General features: G+C 45.6%; 1 protein-coding gene across 4 annotated transcripts in view; it reads left to right on the top strand.

The window, feature by feature from the left end:
* The window catches only part of ABTB3 (ankyrin repeat and BTB domain containing 3), a 345,548-nt gene that overhangs the window by 276,071 nt on the left and 50,585 nt on the right, over positions 1–18,892 (top strand). The gene's annotated exons all lie outside the window — the stretch shown is intronic.

Genomic DNA, 18,892 nt, shown 5'->3' with positions numbered 1-18,892 from the left:
TCAGGCAGGGACACTGTTACCTGTGGGGGAAACTGAGGCAGGTCATGGGCAAAGAAAATAAGAATAACTGCAGTTCACGCCCTCTCATATCTCCACAAGATGGCAAGAACAATCAAGAGCCTGCATGGACCAGACACAGTTCTGGGCATTTCTTATGCCCACCTCCATTCAGTTTCCTTCAGCCCTACGACGGGCTTCCTTTTCTTCTTCACACCTGAGGAACTTGGAATTCCAGGAGGACAAGAAACCTGCCCACAGTTATATAGAGAATGTGACCCATCTGGAATTTGAGTCAGGTCTGTCTTGCTCCAAAGCCAACATTCTCTCTACTAGAAAAGCAGCCCTAATGAAGAACACATGGGAAATGTGAACGTCATTTTTGCACCAGGCCTTTCAGTTCATCTGGAAAGGATCAGCCTCCAGCCTCAGTTCCTCTTAGGAAGTCAGACGCACTACATCCATCTAGCATCATCAGCATTTCCAATGCCAGTGCTCTCTGTAAAAACTTAGCATTGAAATATTCTATCAAGCGGCCAAGAAATATGTGAAAAGGCCCTAACTTCGCTAGTAATCCTGGAAATGCAATTCAAGGTCACACTCAGGTATGCATTTCAAACCAGTCAGATTGGCAAAAAAAAATTAAAATCTGACAATGCCAGTTCCAAGCAAAGATGTGGAATAGTGAGAACTCTTCAACACCACTGGAGGAGACTCTGGATCTTCTTCAAAGTAAATTTGAAAAGATATAATTCTACTCTAGATCTAGACCCTAGAAAAAGGTTCCCATATAGAAATAAGGAGACATGTACATGGATATTCATAAATGCATTTTATAGTAGCAAAAGAGAGGAACAAACAAGCTGCCTAGAGAGAATGGATAATAAATTGTGTTGTGTTCATTTGATCGAAAACCAAGTAACAGTGAAAATAAATGAACTAGATCGATCTGTTATTACATGGCCAACTCTCAAATATGATGCAAAAAAAAGCAAGTTGAAGAAGGATTTATGCAGTCTGCTAACATTTCTATAAAGTTCACCAACATGTAAAACATCCTGTATATTTTTAGGAATTTACATATGTAGTAAAAAGAATGAAGCCTGCATAGTAATGACAATGTCGAATTCAGGAGAGAGGGTACGCAGAAAGGTAGACAGATGATGGAGTCAAGAGGCGGGGTGCAGGGGCTTTTGTGCTTGTAAGACTTTATTATTTCAATTGTGTTGGATGGTCAGCATGTAGGTGGTCATTATATTACTCTATATTTTATGTGCGCTGAAAATAATTCATTAAGTTATCTACTTAGCCAGTATTTGCAATAACACATTAAGAAAGCAAGTTCTGGGATATGAATATGCATTATAAAGAAGGGTTACGTGATTCAAAAAATCTGGGGAACACTAGCTTAAAATTAAATAAGCTTTAAAGAAATACTCAGTGTTTTTAATATCCTATGTTTCTTGTAACCATCAAAAAGAAGATCTGTTTAAATATTTTATTACCATAGAGCAGTGGTGAGCAAACTATAGCTGCTTGCTACCTATTTTTATAAATAAAGCTGTATGAGAAAACAGCCCCTCCCACTTGTTTAGTATTCTGTGGCTGCCTTCCAACTACAGTGGCAGAGTCAAGTAGTTATGACAGAGAACATGTGGTCCTTAAGGCCTAACATACTATCTGGCCCTTTGCAGAAAAAAAACGTGGGTCCATCGTAGAGCATCTTGAGGGACTGGTGCTCCTAGGAGTGCATCTGGGGATTGGAACACTAGAAATGTGCCCTGACACTTCAGGAATTTGGTTTATTTATTGGTGGAAACTTATGAAGAAGGCCACCAGTTCTTTCTAGAATTCCTTGGAGGGTGGATGGTGTGTGTGCTTTCATTTTGAATCGCCAGCATCGAGCCCACCAGCTAGCATGTACTTAGCACTTCACTGAATTGATCTAAACTTGAAAAGCATTTGTGGAATGGAGTAATTAATATATCGATTCATTAGATATAACGGACATTTAAAATACCTGTGGCTTGGATAAGATAGGAGTTTTAAATTCTCCCTCATGTAACAGTCCAGACATAAGCAGCCCTGGGCAATTCCATGAGGTTGGGGACCCAGCCACCTTCCCTCTTGTTGCTCTGTCATCCCTTGGGTGATACCTTCCTCTGCATGGCCCCACCCAGCAGGACTACATCTGTCTAGTGAGAAGAGAGAAAATAGAAGGGCAGGGTATGCCCCAGGAATTGCACACGTCACTTCTCCTCACTTCCTATTGGCCAGTACTTGGTTATATGCCCATACGCAGCTGCAAGAGACTCTGGGAAATGTAGTCTTTATTTGAGCAGCCATGTGTCCAGCTAAAAATTCAAGACCTGCAGCAACACATAAAAAAGGTAAGGTCTGAAAGACAGCAACCAGTCTCTGCCAAAGGAGATGCATTAACGGCTTACATCCTTAATCGGAGGTGACTCCTTCTCTGGAGGTAGCCTTCATTTTTGACTCTTTGAACATAAGCCATGATGCTGAAGCAAGATAATGCTGCCTTGTCATTTTCTGCTCAAAATCACATGACAGCACATTCAGACATGAGCACCATAGTTTCATTATCCTCGGTGTTTGCAGCCCTTTCTTTTGAGATTAATATTTTTAAACATATTCAGACAGACCCAGAATTTTTATTTTTTGGTATCTCTCCCAAGTCATAAAGAATTGGCAGGGAGGAGGACTTGGAATCATTTACTTTACCTTATCTAAGGCAGGTTTAATGAGCTGGTTCTTTTCTGTACTTTAGTAGCAGCATTAAACAGCAAGTGGGCCTGAATTTTGGACAAAGCTTTCTCTTAGGAACTTTTGCAAGCGTTACATGTTCCATTTGCTGAGATAATATAATTTTTTTTTCTTTCTTAGAAAGGTGCACAGAGAACTTTGTGTGACTTGCCTCAGCACAAAGCATTCTCAATTTGTTCGTCTTTTTGCTACCCAAAAGAAAAGGAAAACACTCATCAACTGGGAGACTGGAAGCCTATGAAAGGGAGTCTGACTCAGGCTTTCTTGGGAAAGTGTGTTGAGGAGGGGGCTAGTGTCCAAGTCTCTTGCAGGCATAGAGTCCTCTGATTTGCCATTTCACGACTCATTTCTGAAGGCACCATTTTATTGTCACGCTTACAAAATCCCATAATGGGAACTGCTTGATATATAAAAGATGATGCAAAAAAATTTGTATTACCCTACACCAGGGTTTTCAACCTCAGCACTATGACATTTGGGGCTGGCTAATTCTTTGTTGCTGGGAGCTGTTGTGGGGGCACTCTATGTACTGTGGGATGTTTAACAGCACCCTCACCTCTACCTACTGGATACCAGCAGCACCTTTTTTGTGTGACAGCCAAAAATGTCTCCAAATGTCCCCTGGGTGACAAAAATCACCCCTGGTTAAGAATGACCTATACAAACCTAAATGTGTTCACAGAAAGACTTGCTGAATGACTTTGGAAAAAAAGATGGATTTTATTCCTAAATATGGCTGTGACTCAGATAAATTAGTCAGTCCTTCTGGGGCTTCTAGTTTCCTGATTGTAGGAAGGTAAGGTGTTGGGCTGTGCAGTCTCTTTTGGCACTGACATTCTGGGACCCTGCAAGTCAGAAGCTTTGTATGGGATCTGTTTCTAGAATGTGCTTTGAAGGAAAGCAAGCCACAGGGGCACAGAATTGACATGAGGAGCACTCCATGCATACGGGCAAGAAAGCAGTAGGGAAATATGTGTTCAGAGTGAGAAGCCGGCCTTGTTGACTGCAATGGGGGAAAAGAAATACGTGAGAGGTGGGGAACTTCCCAGAAGAGCATGGCAAGAGAGCCTGGAACCTGAAGCCTGTGATGAGGAGATATATGTATATAGTTATATGAGACAAAGTCTCGCTGTGTCACCCAGGCTAGAGTGCAGTGGCACGATCTCTGCTTACTACAACCTCCACATCCCAGGTTCAAATGAGTCTTCTGCCTCAGCCTCCTTGAGTAGCTGGGATTACAGGAATGTGCCACCGTGACTGGCTAATTTTTGTGTTTTTAGTAGAGACAGGGTTTCACCATGTTGGTCAGGCTGATCTCAAACTCCTGACCTCATGATCCACCCCTCGGCCTCCCAAAGTGCTGAGATTATAGGCGTGAGCCACCGCACCGGCTGGGAATATATATTTCTTTGGCACCCTACCCCGTGTCTGGCATCTAGTAGTTAGCTGCCCAGACAGCAGCATTGAAAGAGAATTTAACAGAATGTGGAAGGCCTTTGATAGTACAGAGGGGCAGTGGAGTTGGGCAGGAAGAACAGGCTCCAGCAATAGCCTGCCTCGTTTCAGATCTCAGTTTATTACTGACTAGCTGTGTGACCTTGGGCAAGTTTCTTAGCCTCTCTGTGCTGTCATTTTGTCTTCTGAAAAATGAAGATGAATTTTATAGGATTGAAGTAAGGATTAGATAAGATCATATATGTGAATGAGTATATATATGCACGTATATTTATATACATATGTTATATATGCATTCACATATAGGTATAGGTAATATTTCTATAAGTATATGTGTGTGTGTGTGTATACACATACATATATTCACTTATATGTTTATAAATATTATGTGTATATATAATTAGAATAGTTTCTGGCACAAAATTGCTATAAACTTGCTATAATTATCATTATTTATGAATCAATAAAATATTAGGTATGGAAGCACTCAAGAATGCCTAGCACACTGTTTGACATTTAATAGGTGACAAGAATTAATTAATGAAGATTTCTTAAAGTATTTGCTTCTTAATATTCATCTGTAACACTAGAACATATCACATTGCACCCTATTCCAGTCAAGGATCCAATTGCAAATGCCACCAGGGCCAGGCAGGAAACACGCAGGTGGACCCAGCTGGATGTGGGGCAACAGGGAGAATGGAGCCAGTGTACGCCCCACATAAAAGTTTTCAAATTTGGCCAGGCGCAGTGGCTTACGTCTCTAATCTTAGCAGTTTGGGAGGCTGAGGTGGGCTGATCACTTGAGGTTAGGAGTTCAAAACCAGCCTGGCCAACATGGGTGAACCCCATTTCTACTAAAAATACAAAAATTAGCCGGGCATGTTGGTGGACACCTGTAATCCCAGCTACTCGGGAGGCTAAGGCAGGAGAATCATTTGAACTCAGGAGGCAGAGGTTGCAGTGAACTGAGATTGCACCACTGCACTCCAGTCTGGGCAACAGAGCAAGGCTCCATCTCAAAAACAAAACAAACAAACAAACAAAAGCAAATGGTCTAAGAACACTTGGCTCATAGCATGAGTCTTAGGATTGCATTGGCCACAAGCCCCAGAGTTTTCCCCTCTGCACCCTGGCCAAGAGCCTCTCCCTCCTTCCCTCCCTACTCTCCTTAACCCTCCACCCACCCGCTTCCTTAAGTTGTCTTCCGGTCAGACCTCCTTGCCTCACAATAAGAACAGAACATAGCTTTCCTTTTGTCTCTTTGAGAATCACTGGGTTGCTTTTAAATAAAAGCATAAACCAGCAAATCTTGGTCTTGTCCCATCTCAGGCTGACTTTATTCAGGTGCCCAGTAAACTGAGAATCTAGGGCTGGACACAGCAGACACCTGCAACCCTGGTGCATCCCTTAGAGTCCTACCAGGCACCCTGAAGTGTAACCACAGACAAACTCAATGGCACATCGTTGTGCTTTTTATATGCCCTTTGGCCATAAATGCTCCACCAGACTCTCATAAATGAAACCCCTGCTCTCCCTCTCCTAGATATTCTGTGTCTGGAGATTCTAACATTCTTTTTTTTTTTTTGAGACAGAGTTTCACTCTTGTTACCCAGGCTGGAGTGCAATGGCGCGATCTCGGCTCACTGCAACCTCCGCCTCCTGGGATCAAGCAATTCTCCTGCCTCAGCCTCCCGAGTAGCTGGGACTACAGGCATGCGCCACCATGCCCAGCTAATTTTTGTATTTTTAGTAGAGACGGGGTTTCACTGTGTTGACCAGAATGGTCTCGATCTCTCAACCTCGTGATCCACCCACCTCGGCCTCCCAAAGTGCTGGGATTACAGGCGTGGGCCACCACGCCTGGCCTAGATTCTAACATTCTTATCTCGAGCTCCAGAAATTAGGAAATTGGAGAAAGCAGCCAGATCTGGCCGTGTAAATTCCAGGAAAGACATGTTTCCATTCTGACCTATTAGGAGAGTAGCCATATGGGCATTGCCTTAGTCCATTTTCTGTTGCTACAACAGAATACCACAGACTGGCTATTTATAAAGAAAAGAGCTTTAGTCAGCTCAAAGGTCTAGAGTCTGGAAAGTCCAAGAGCGTGGCACCAGCATCTGGCGAGAGTCATCCCATGGCAGAAGGGCAAGTGAACATGCAGGAGAGAGAGAGTGGAAGCTGAACTTATCCTCTTATCAGGAGCTCATCTCTGCAGTAACTAGCCCCCTCCCATGACAGTAGCATTAATCCATTCTTGAGGGCAGAGCTCTCATCACAATCACCTTCCAAAGGTCCTACCTCACAGCGCTATCACGGTGGCAATTACATTTCAATTAGTTTTGGTGGGAACATTCAAACCATAGCAGGCAGGTATTTTCTGAGTTAATGTATTAGTTAGATGGCCAGCTGCCATAACAGAGTGATTCCAGAGTACAGTGGCTTAACTAAGAGAGACAGTATTTCTCTCTCGTGTAATATATCAGCCATTGCAGGCTGGTACGGTGACTTGTCCACAAGATCTTTTGAGGACCCAAGTTCTTTTCATCTTGTTGCTTTGCAATTCCTTGAAAGCAGGGGCTAGCAAACTAGCCCCTGGCTCAGCCCTCTGTTTTTTAAATAAAGTTTTATTGGAACACAGCCATACCTATTTGTTTACTGTCTTCAAGCTCTAACCACAGAATTGAGTAATTACAACAAGGACCATATGGCCTACAAGCCTAAATTATTGACTGTGTTGCCTTTTAAAAAGAAGTCTGCCCTAGAGCATTAGGCTTATCTGCATGGTAGGAGCTACAACACTGGCATGTCTGCTTATCAGCTGGGGAAAGGGACAAAGGGAAAGTCAGAGCTAGGAGCTTCCTTTTAAGCAAATGACATCATGTCATGCTGGTAAATGTTCAACAATCATCTGTCCCAGGAGGGTGGCGAGGGCTGTGGTTTGCAGTGTTTGCCAATTTCTGTGGTGTAAATACCCGCAGAGTGGCTGATTTCAAGTTAGCAAAGAGATGTCACTGAATACAGGGTGGGGAAGATGGACACAGTTGACTTTCACAAGCCAGCAAGGTCTGGCTTCAGCTCACCACTGGACACAAATGTTACTCATGCCACTTCTGCTCATGTTCTGTTGGTGAGAACTTAATCACACGACTGTAGCAGCCACACAGTCTGGAAAATGTATTCTCTAGCTATGTGGCATATCCAGTCAAAACTCAGTGACACAGGTGATTCTATGTTACTGTGAGGAAGAAGTGGAGAACAATGCTGGGGATGGTTAAAACTCATTGCCACACGTTTCTTTCCCGGGTGATCTTCTTGGCCACAAGAATAAATGTTTTCATGAAATCAGAGCAAAAACAGAGAAGCTAATACGTTGGGATAGAGTAAGGGAGAAAAGCTATTACACAGCCAAGAATGGTTCGTGAGGACCAGAAGACACGTGATAACTCAGGGAATGTCCATGCTGGGAGATAGCTGAGAGCTTGGCTAACCTGACAGCCCGATTTTACAGACAAGGAAACTAAAGCTTTTAGAAGAAAGGTGATTTGTCCAAAGTCACACAGCTAATGGGTGACACAGCTGTGACAGAACCACATTCACCTGGGCCCTTACCCTGTCTCTGCTCCTGCATTACCAGTTGCATTCAGAACTGTTCTCTAGGGCCTGGGTGTTCTTCCTTCCTGGCTGAGTCTGGACATGGCCTCAGAATGCCCCTTAACACCATCCTCCAGTCAACCACAGCAGTGAACCAGAGTTGATGCACAAGCTGAACGCTGTCTGCCATGCTTGGTTTCGGTGTAGTTTCAAGGCCGCCATGAGATTCCCCAGAGCTCCTGAACAGGTGTTGGGGTGTTGACTGCCTGGAGTGTTTCCTTTGCATTTCAAATGGCTGCCCAGGTCCGCATCCTCTAGATATTCCTACTCTGCATGAATATTACACATCCCACTCTTCTCAGTGCACGCCCAGAAACATGGGCCTGACACAAACAGAGTCATAGGCACGATCTCACTTCATCCGCACCTGTTCTCCCCACATCTGTTCTCCCCATTCAATAGATGAGAGCGTGGAAGCACAGCCACAGATGGGATAGTTTGCTCAGGATAACCCAGCAAGGTCATGTGCTGTGTCAGCGTGCACTTCAACTCCACTAGTTCCCCTGCCACCCTTCAGTGACTTCCTGAGTATCCAGACAAGTGAGATCAGCATTATTGTCTGCTGGATACCATCCATCTCTGTTATGCCCACAAAGAAATATGGAAGTCTGGTGACTTGCTCCTTAATTGCTATTTTGAGTTAGTGTTGTACTCTCATTTTTCTCCCCACGTACCTTCATTTTCAATTATGTAGTTACCTGAGTAGCCAAACAGCTCACTTCCTTTTCCACGACGACCTTGTGAGGCTGGGGCCCCCCTCCGACTCATTTGCTGTTGTATCACAGCGTCTAATCCAGTACCTGGCCAGTACTGGAGCTCAGTAAATATGCATGTGTGCATTACTATGTGCCAGTGAAAAATAATAATGAAAGCTAAACAAAAGTCTGTATGAATGAATGAATGATGGTACTTCCCTTAGACTCTGAGGTTCTCCAGAGCAGAAATCACGTACATCCCTTTGGGCTCTCTGAATCAATCCCCAGTGTGTGGCACAGAGTGGGGGTTTGGTAATGTTGAATTCTGTGGATTGGCTCGGGATGAAGTATGGGCTCTGACCTACAAACGCAGGTCTTACTTGAGCCTGGACTTTGGAATGAGACAGGTCTGGGTTGAAATTGAAGTCTAAAGAACTGAGTGACTTTAGGGCCATGTATGTAACTCCTCTGAGTCTCTATTTCCTCATCTGTAAAATGGGACATGAAAACTTACCTTTGGGGATTCCTAAGGGTTTAAGCAAGATGCAGGTGTGGGCCGAGGAGTCAGGATGCCTGGGTTGAATGCCAGTTCCATCACCTACAAACTATACGACCTTGAGCGAGTGATATGCAACCTCAATGCCGCAATTTTTCTTCTGTAAAATGAGCATAACAGTCCACAGTTTATGGGGTTATTTTGAAGATTTAAGTGAGCTATTATATGTGAAATGCTTAACAAATGAAAAGCTGTCTATAAATGCCAGTCATCATTATTATATTAACTATAGTGCGTTAGGAAAGCTGTTTTTAAGTGTTTGGTTATTATTATTATTATCTTTGCTCTCTTCCAAGACAAAGACAACTAATCTAACTTCTGGACAGAGCCATAGTGTAACCCAAACCACAGATCCCAAGGCCCGAGCAGCAGAGCGGGGCTGCATCCTCTCATATTCCTCCCCACAACAGCCAAACACCTCAGACTGCACCCTGCAATGAGGGGCTTCAGGAATCTTCCATGTGAGCAAGGAAAAGTGACTTTTCCTCTCACGTAGCTCCCCAGGCAGATGGCTGCTTCCTCAAAGAGGTGGCTTGGAAGTTGCTCTGTCACAGATTGCCAACGTGCTGGTGAGACACAGATGAATGAGAACAGAAACACAGGGACGGGGAAGTAAGAAGCCACTGGAGCCACGGCAGAGCTCTCACGAGGCCCCCGCAAGTGAGAGGCCACGGGGAGGGCTGGGCTCAGAGAGGCCAGGCTCCAGAACAATTGGAAAAGGCCTTGGCAGCAAGGACAGACCTGCCCTGGGATTGGAGGATTGTGTGGCTGAAGGATGGTGGAGGGGGGTGTCCAGATGGCCTGATTAAATCCCTGGAGAGAGGACCTGCAATTATAAAATCATAGCCATGAATTACGCATTCCATGTATTAGGCAATTATTATCATCACACACCGTGCTAAGCGGTTCAAAAGTATTATCTCTCTTAAACCTCATTGCAGATGTAGACAGTGAGGACTATTTTCATTGCTGTTTGGCAGCGGGGGAAACTGAGGCTTAGATAGTTTTTTTTTTTTTTTTTCACCTGCCCAAGATCCCTTAACAAGTAAGTACTAGGATGTGAATTTTGGTCTTAGGCACTAGTCTCTCCTGCCTCCATGAGGGCAAAGGCTTTGGTGTCAGACACTCAGACCTTAGCCTCAGTTTCCTTGCTGGTAGAATGTGAATAATAACAATGGTCTCCTCCCAAGAGAGGATCAATTCAAGTGGTGAAAATTGGCTATTTATCACACTGTGTGAAACATAATACGCATGTAATAAAGGGTGGTGTTTGTATGAGTGATTATGGTTGTTGGGGCTGCATGGACTTTTGGGGGTACAGGATCCCAGAGTCATAGTATGAGGAATCCCTTTGAAGTCTGTGCTTCCAAGCCACAGCAGCCCAGTGTTTGACAGCATGTCACTAAGAACTAGGCCATGCAGAGCAATCAGCAGGATGGACTATGGAGCCAGACTGCTGGGTTCAAATCCTGACTCCCACTCAGCCGTGTGACAATGAGCGTTGATTAACCTCTCTGTGCCCAATTTTCCTTATCTTTGAAATAGATTAAAAATAATAATGCCTTCATCATAGGGTTACTAGGAGGATTAAACAAGTTGATATTTGTAAAAAGCTTATAATATGCCTGGTACATAGCAAATGCTGTGTATTTGTTAAGTAAATAAAGCATGCTAAGTAAGATTAGTGTTCCTGTTTTACATATGAGAAAACAAAATGAAATTAAAGCTGTGCCAGGTTGCCTGGTGAGTGAGGGCACAGCCAAGGGATGAACCCAGGCAGTCTGGCTTCTGAGCGCAGATCCTCGGGGGTGGGCTTAACAGATTTACACCAAAGTAAAACTCCCAGGGAACCTGGGACCTGTCAGTTACCTCTAGCAACAGTGAAGTCTGGACTGGTCCTTGGAATCAGAGAGAAAAAGGAGGGCCACGAGCCTGGTGGGGTAGGCCAACAGCACTCTAAGGGGCTCTGAACTATTCCAGAAACATCTAGCACTGACTCCATCCCCACACTCTGTTATCACTTGCAAAGCCATGCTGGATGGGGATGGTAGCCTTCCCGGGGGCCAGGGTTTCCCCACTGGGTAAGGTCTACTGTGACTCTGGTGGTATTTGTTAGATATGATATCTAATTTGAGACTTTAAAAAACACCTGGACTGTAGTCTCTGTATTTGTTTCTTCCAAATACAGCATATTCTTTCCAAAGACTGCACTATGCTTTATAATGTATTTAATGATTATGATAGGAGATCTCTGGCACTTAATGAGGGCTGCGTGCTGAACGCTGTACTCTGGTAAGCATTATACACAAATTATCTAATTCATATTCAAAATCCTATGAAGAAGGTATTACTAAGTTCACTGTACCGATGAGAAAACTGAACAACAAAGTGTTTAAGTAACTGGCCCCAAGATCACACAACTGCCAAGTAGCAGATTTGGGATTTGAGATAGCAGGGTTTATGCTCAGAATTTCTATGCTAGCTTTAAAACGTAATCAATGCATACAGATGTCCAGAGCCTCACCAGCTTGCACTGGGCACTCAGACAGCATTCAGAGATCAGCAGAATGCATGCACTCCCCATCTCGGGACTGCCTCCTTCCCAGGGGGAGAAAGCAGTGCCATCACTTGCTGTCGTCAGGCCTCCTGGAAAACATCCTTCTGAAGTCATGTCCCTGAAGTGGTGGAAGATATTGAGCCTGTCTCTCGGGGCTGGGGCACTTGAGAAATCAGAGGAATTGACCACCTCGGTAAGCTGCCCTCTCACTTAAATTCATCAGGTTTTTTTCTGCGTCATTGAAAGCCACTTGAAGGGAAAACCATAAAACTGGTTGCCTTCTAGTGATGCCCCAGGTGACCAGCTGAATAGATTTCTGCATAAGTAAGTCAGGCACTCAGGAGGGCACACTTATTTCTACAGGCCACAGAGGGGCATGCTGGTTTACAGTCGTAGAGATCCTTCAGGGACTTTCTGGAAAGACTGTATGGGGTTCTCAGTCGCATTTACAGGAATGCTACAGGAATGTTTTTTTCTCGCAGAGTTAAACATTTCTGACAAATCAAGTTGAACAGAAAGGCAAAGTTGCCATAGATTTTTATGGAAAATGTTTCTTACCTGCTCTAGTTTACTTGCCTGACTTAGCTGGTAAAATTCAGTATAACCAGAACCATTGTTTATTATTTATTTTGGATGACCAAGGGATTATTGATAAACAGATACCTCCTGGGGGTCTGCTCTCAAGAATGAAGCCCACACAATGGGAAAGGACAGTCTCTTCAGTAAAAGATTTTGGAGAAACGATATCCACATACCGAAGAATGAAATTAGACCCTTTTGTTATCCATGTACACAAATCAGCTCAAAGCGTAAGACCTGAAACTATAAAATCACTAGAAAACACAGGTGGAAATCTCCATAACATTGGCCTGGGCAATGATTTTTTTGGTGATGACTCCAAAAGCACAGGCAACAGAAGCAAACACCGACAAATGGGAGAGCGTCAAATTAACAAGCTTCTGCACAGCAAAGGAAACAATCGACAGAGTGAAGAGACAGCCTACGGAATGGGAGAAGATACTTGCGAACCGTACATCTGATACAAGGTTAATATCCAAAGTATATCGGGAGCTCAACTCAAGAGCAGGGAAATGATCTGATTTAAAAAATGAGTGAAGGCCAGGTGCGGTGACTCATGCCTGTAATCCTAACACTTTGGGAGGCTAAGCTCAAGTGTTTGAGATCAGCCTGGCCAACATAGAGAAACCCCTAGAAATACAAAAATTACTAAATTCTACTAAAAATAAAAAAATTAGCTGGGCATGGTGGTACATGCCTATAATCCCAGCTGCTCAGGTGGCTGAGGCAGAAGAATCGTTTGAACCCGGGAGGCGGAGGCTGCAGTGAGCTAAGATCATGCCACTGCATTCCAGCCTGGGCAACAGAGAGAAATAAAATAATCAGCAAAGGTCCTAAACATGTCATTTCTCAAAAGAAGACATATAAATGGCCAACAGGTATATGAAAAAATGCTCAACATCACTAATCATCAGGGAATCCAAATTAAAACTACAATGAGATATTGCTTCACACCTGTTAGAATGGCTGTTATCAAAAAGATGAAATATGTAAGTGTTGGCAAGGGTGTCAAGAAGAAGAAGCCTTGTACACGGCTGGTGGGAATGTAAATTACTACAGCCATTATAGAAAACAGTATGGAAGTTCCTTAAAAAAATTAAAAATAGAACTACTGTAAGATCCAGCAGTCCCATCACTGGCTATATATCCAAAGGAAATGAAATCAGTATATCAAAGAGATCTCCGCACTCCTATGTTTATTGCAGCACTATTCACAATTGCCAGAATATGGAATCAACCCGCCTATCAACAGAGGAATGGATAAAGAAAATGTTGTATATATACACAATGGAATTACTATTCAGCCTTAAAAAAAAAAAAAAAAAAGAAGGAAATCCTGTCATTTTGACAAAGTCGATAAACCTGGAGGACATTATGTTAAGTGAAATAAGCCAGGCCCAGAAAGACAAACACCACATGATCTCACCATAAATAAATGATAACTATGTGAGGTCATGCTTATGGCGATTAGCTTGATTTAACCATACCACAGTGTATTCATGTGGTGCACCATAAATACATACCATGCTTAATGGTTAAAGTGTAATTAACCTTTTTAAAAGAATATGGTGGATCATGCATGTCTCACCTGTGCATTGGTACAGCATGTGTCAGGCACAGGCACTGATGGGTATACAACAGACGACAACGTAGAGGTGGTCCTGCCCCTTGGAGGCTGACATGCTATTGGAAAAAAAAAAAAAAAAAAATTTTAAGTAAACAAAATAGTCACAAACTGTGAAAAATGCTAACAAGGAGGCAAACGAAATTGGCCTGGAGAGCCCTGGCTTGGATGGACGTGTCAGAGATGTCCTGCAGAGAGCCAGGGGAAGGACCTTCCGGGGAGGAAACAGCAGGAGCTGAGTCCTTGAGGCAGGAAAGCCCCTGCCGGTTGAAGGGACCGAAGAAAGAGAGTCACTGGTGCAGAGTGAAGGAGGAAGGGAAGCTGGGAAGCGGGTGGGGCCTAGAGCCTGTAGAGCCCAGCAGGCCCCACCTGGAGAGCTGGATTTATCCTCAGTACCCTGGAAGGCAGTGGAAGATTTTAAGCAGGGGCATAACATGGTTCTATTTATGTGTTAAACTGACTCTGACCTTGTGCAAGAGACTGGTTTGGAGGGGGAGGATGAAAGCAGGAAGACCAGCTAGGAGGCTGTGGCAGTAACTGGGCATCTCAGAGATGGATGCCGGTCTTCAGAGACCCAGATGGGGCAGCAGAGGTGGAGAGAAGTGGATGGATTTGGGATTTCATAGGTAAAACCAACAGCTGATGGAATGGACATGGGCATGAAAGAAGGTTCTGGCCTTGGTACCTGGGTGGACAGTCGTGCTGTTTACTGAGATGGGATGACTGAGGGACCAGTTTGGAGGGAGGGGATAGGTGCGTTAATAAAAAGTTCCATTTGGGACCTGCTCAATTTGAGGGTCTCTCAGAGTCCAGAGCTGTGGACTCACAGGTGTGGTGGAGGGAGAGGGCCAGGGCCCACTGAAGGGGACAGGATTGCGGGTCGGGCCAAAACCCGGCTCACCACTTACCAGCTCTGCGATTTGGACAGTTCCCTTGCAGGCGTCCCCAAACTTTTTACACAGGGGGCCAGTTCACTGTCCCTCAGACCGTTGGAGGGCCGCCACATCCTGTGCTCCTCTCACTGACCACCAATGAAAGAGGTTCCTCTTCCTGAATTGCAGCGGGGGGCCAGATAAATGGCCTCAAGGGGCCGCATGCGGGCCCGCGGGCCGTACTTTGGGGACGCCTGCCTTAAAGCTTCCTCATCTGTGGAGCAGGGCTTTCAGCAGCTCCTACATCAGGACCTGTTGTGATGGTTGTGGGTTCATACATGGAAAGAGCTTACATTTCAATAGTGAGAATTCAGTAAATGTCAGCTTCCTGTAATAACAATTATCATCATCATCTTAGCTATGGTAATTTTCTTGCCATTTGTCTCTTTCTAATTAAAATCAAGTACCTCGATAGCTGGTAAACACTTCTCCTGATGTTCTTGGAATTATTCATTTACGAGTCTGTGAGTTCTGTGAACACGGGGTCTGTCCCTCCCACCTTGGCAGCCCCGTAGTGTGGGGCCCAGCACACCGCAGGCGTTCAGTAACATTTATCCAGTCACATGGAATGAAGAATGCATATTTTTCATGCAAAAATGCATATTTGATTGAATCCATCAAGCATGAAGGATAGGAAGGAACTTAGAGAACAAAGAAGCAGCTACAAAGGGGGTCTTTCTGTGACAATAATTTACAGCATCTTTGCAGGCAAGAAGGGAGCTCTTGCTTTCCCAAAGCAGCCTCTTCCAGAATTGGATCGCAGTCTGTGAGAAGAAGGGTTTTCTCTATAGTGAGTCAAATCTGATACCTCCCTGGGATTTGTGCACACACAACCCCAGTCTAGGGTCCAGGCTTTTCAGTATGACCCACCCAGACTCGTGTGCACCTCTCCAGGAAGCCTCTGTGATGTGTGCTCTGGGACCTTGCCCTCTTAGTGTGGCCTGCCTCCCTCTGTTGTGTTCATTTTGCCTGCAGTTCTTTCCTCATCCGTTTTTTAGGGATCGTTGTCCCTTGGATGAAGCCCACAGCTGCAGCCACGGTCCCCCGTCTCCCCTGGAGATAGATGCTGTATTTACATTTTGGAAGGATCCCTGGTTTCTCCTTGTGTTCTGTCTGGGCCTCTAGTCTCTGCCCTATCTCAGATTAAAAGACAGGACACCCAGTGACATTTCAGTTTCAGATAAACAATGGATAATGCTTTCAGTATAAATGCGTCCCAGGAAACATTTTTGAAGGATTTTTATTTGTTAAATCTGGTAACCCCAGCTATAGGAGAGCCCTGTTCAAAGCCCCCACAAGCTAGGCCAAGAAGCTCTATGGCTCAGCCGCATTCTGTGCCCTAGAGGATCAGGTCTTGGATGCTGATACCACAGACTGAAGCCAGGCCCCGAGCCTCCAGCCAGTCCTCCCCCACTGCCAGGGTGGCCCTCTGTCTTCCCTGGGGAGCCTTCTAACAGCATTGGGGTGTTCTCGACTTTCCCACCTGCCATGAAAAGGTCTTGATCCTGAAGTCCAGATTCTGATCAACTCTGGGCCCCTAAGTACCTTTCACTGGCCCTCCCACGGCTCTCCTACAAATAGAGGCCTGGCCTGACGCTTACTTCCTGAGACAGGTGTGCAGATCAGACCCCCATCTCAACAGGAGGCTTCCAGCTCAGGTCCTTGGAGTCTGTCTGCGTCCCAGCAGCTCCCCCTGGTGGCCGGAAGCCAACGCTTTGTGTCTAGCTTCTAGCAGGCGTCCCCAAACTACGGCCTGCGGGCCGCATGCGGCCCCCTGAGGCCATTTATCTGGCCCCGCCGCACTTCAGGAAGGGGCACCTCTTTCACTGGTGGTCAGTGAGAGGAGCACAGTATGTGGCAGCCCTCCAATGGTCTGAGGGACAGTGAACTGGCCCCCTGTGTAAAAAGTTTGGGGACGCCTGATTCTAGAGCCAAAGCATCTCCTACCCCTGGGTTCCCATTGTGAATAGTCTTCAAGGCTCCCCCCGCCAGGCAGAGATGCGTGATGTGTCAGGAACCCAGGGACAGGCCAGGGGCCCATACGTCACATCCACTTCCTGGGGCTCTCGTGGGTGTTCACTCCTCAGGTGCTCAGGAGTCTCAGCACCAGAAACCTGGAGCGATGGCCTCTCTCATTCCTCACCAACTTTGCCCTCCCTTCCACCACAAAATGGGTTCATTAGAGGCAGGAACAGACCCAGGAATCTCGAACACCTGGCTCCTGCCCTTATTTCCCACCGGCTGAGTCGGCAAGTACAGGGAATGTGAGGAGGTCTGGGACAGCTGACTCCAGCTGACACACCTGCCTCTGGGCAAGGACGGTGCGTATCTGAGAAGCAAGCAGGCACACGTGGAGAAGACAGAGTCCACGCCTCTGCTCCATCCCAGCAGCCACTGTCCAAACTCAGCCCCTCATCACTTTGCACTTGGGCAGTGGCTTCCATCCACTCAGCGGCTTTGGTTGGCCCTAGCGTGTCCTCCTGCCTCTAGGGTTGACTCAGCCCCACCCTCCGTCTTCTCTAGGGTTGGTCCATCCAACCATATCACTCCCCTCATGGCTTTTAAGGATAAAGTTTGAAGCCCTAAGGACGACGTCACAGGTCCTCTGTGGTCTATTCGAGCCCCTGCCTACCTCAGCTTCTGCCTAGAAGTTGATGCCCCCAAAATGTTGAAACCTCGATGGTTACCTTCACAGAGCCTGCATGTCTCGACGCCATACTTTTTTGCTCATACTGGCCCTGCTCAAAGTTTGTCTGCTCTCTCTTCTCCTGTCTTCTGAGTTAAGGCACAAGCCAGGTGCAGTTGCTCATGCTTGTAATCTCCAGCACTTTGGGAGGCCAAGGCTAGAAGTCTGCTTGAGGCCAGGAGTTTGAGAGCAGCCTGGGCAACATGGCAAGACAGACCCTGTCTTTACAAAAATTTTTTTAATGAGCTGGGTGTGGTGGCGCATCCCTGGAGTCCCAGCTACTGGGGAAGCTAAGGCAGGAAGATCACTTGAGCCCAGGAGTCTGAGGCTGCCGTGAACTATGACTGCACCACTGCATTCCAGCCTGGGCGTCAGAGCAAGACCCTGTCTCAAAAATAATAAAGTAAAATAAAGACACAGATAGCTCAATGGTCATCTCCCCCAGGGAGGCTTGCTGGATTCCCTAGTCTCTGCCCGGCAGCTTCCTTGCACTCCCACGGCGCATGTGTTCTGTAACCGTGCGGGCCTCTGACCCCTCAATCCTTGCATTTACCACATTAAATTATAACAACCTGGGCCTGTGTCTTCTCCCTTTCCAGGCAATCGGGCCCCAAGGGCAGGGATGGTAACATGTTTACTTTTGTGTTTTCAGCATCTAGAGTAGAGTTTATCACAAACAGGTATTCAATAAATGCTTAGTGATTTGGTTTAATAATTAATTGATTTATCAGTTCATTGTGAGAAGGAAGTGATATCCTTTACAAGCAGAGTTTGTAGCACCTTCTTGATTCCATTGATTCTCCTCCCCACCATTCCCTAACCTCTTTCTCTATGCCCGATGCGTGGGGCTGGCTGGCTGACAGCTTCCCATGCACCTTACCATTTATATTCCAGTTTGATCTTGCTGGTTCTCTGTCTTGTGACTGTTTTGAACACAGAGAATCCACCCATTCTGTGTTCATTCGGCTCCTATTAACACTTCTCCAGCCCTGGGATGGAGAGGCCTGCCGGACAAGTCCCTTGCTCTCAGAAGCCCCTAGCTTAGAGCAGGCAGTCAGACAAGTAAACAGGCAAATAGTTAGGTCCTGTGATTGCAGGACAGGGGGATGGTAGATGAACAGCCAGCTCTCCACACAGACCCCCCGGTTCGAATCCTAGCTCTGCTGCTTTCAGACTGGGTAGCCTTGGGCAGGTCCCTTATCTGTGTCTGTTTGCCCATGGGTAAAAGAGGGGCCATAGGATTTACCTCTTGGGTGATGTGGGGATTCAGTGAATTAATTCATGCAAAGAGTTTAGCAAGAGTGCCTAGTCCATAGTACATATTCAGTACGATTAGTCATTATGCTACTTAGCTCAGTATGCTATGGGAGCAC

This window comes from Saimiri boliviensis, chromosome 7 (assembly GCF_048565385.1).
Source record: "Saimiri boliviensis isolate mSaiBol1 chromosome 7, mSaiBol1.pri, whole genome shotgun sequence".
Classification (NCBI taxonomy): domain Eukaryota; kingdom Metazoa; phylum Chordata; class Mammalia; order Primates; family Cebidae; genus Saimiri; species Saimiri boliviensis.
Note: the sequence above shows the minus strand (reverse complement) of the source record. Positions and strands in the feature narration are given on the sequence as shown.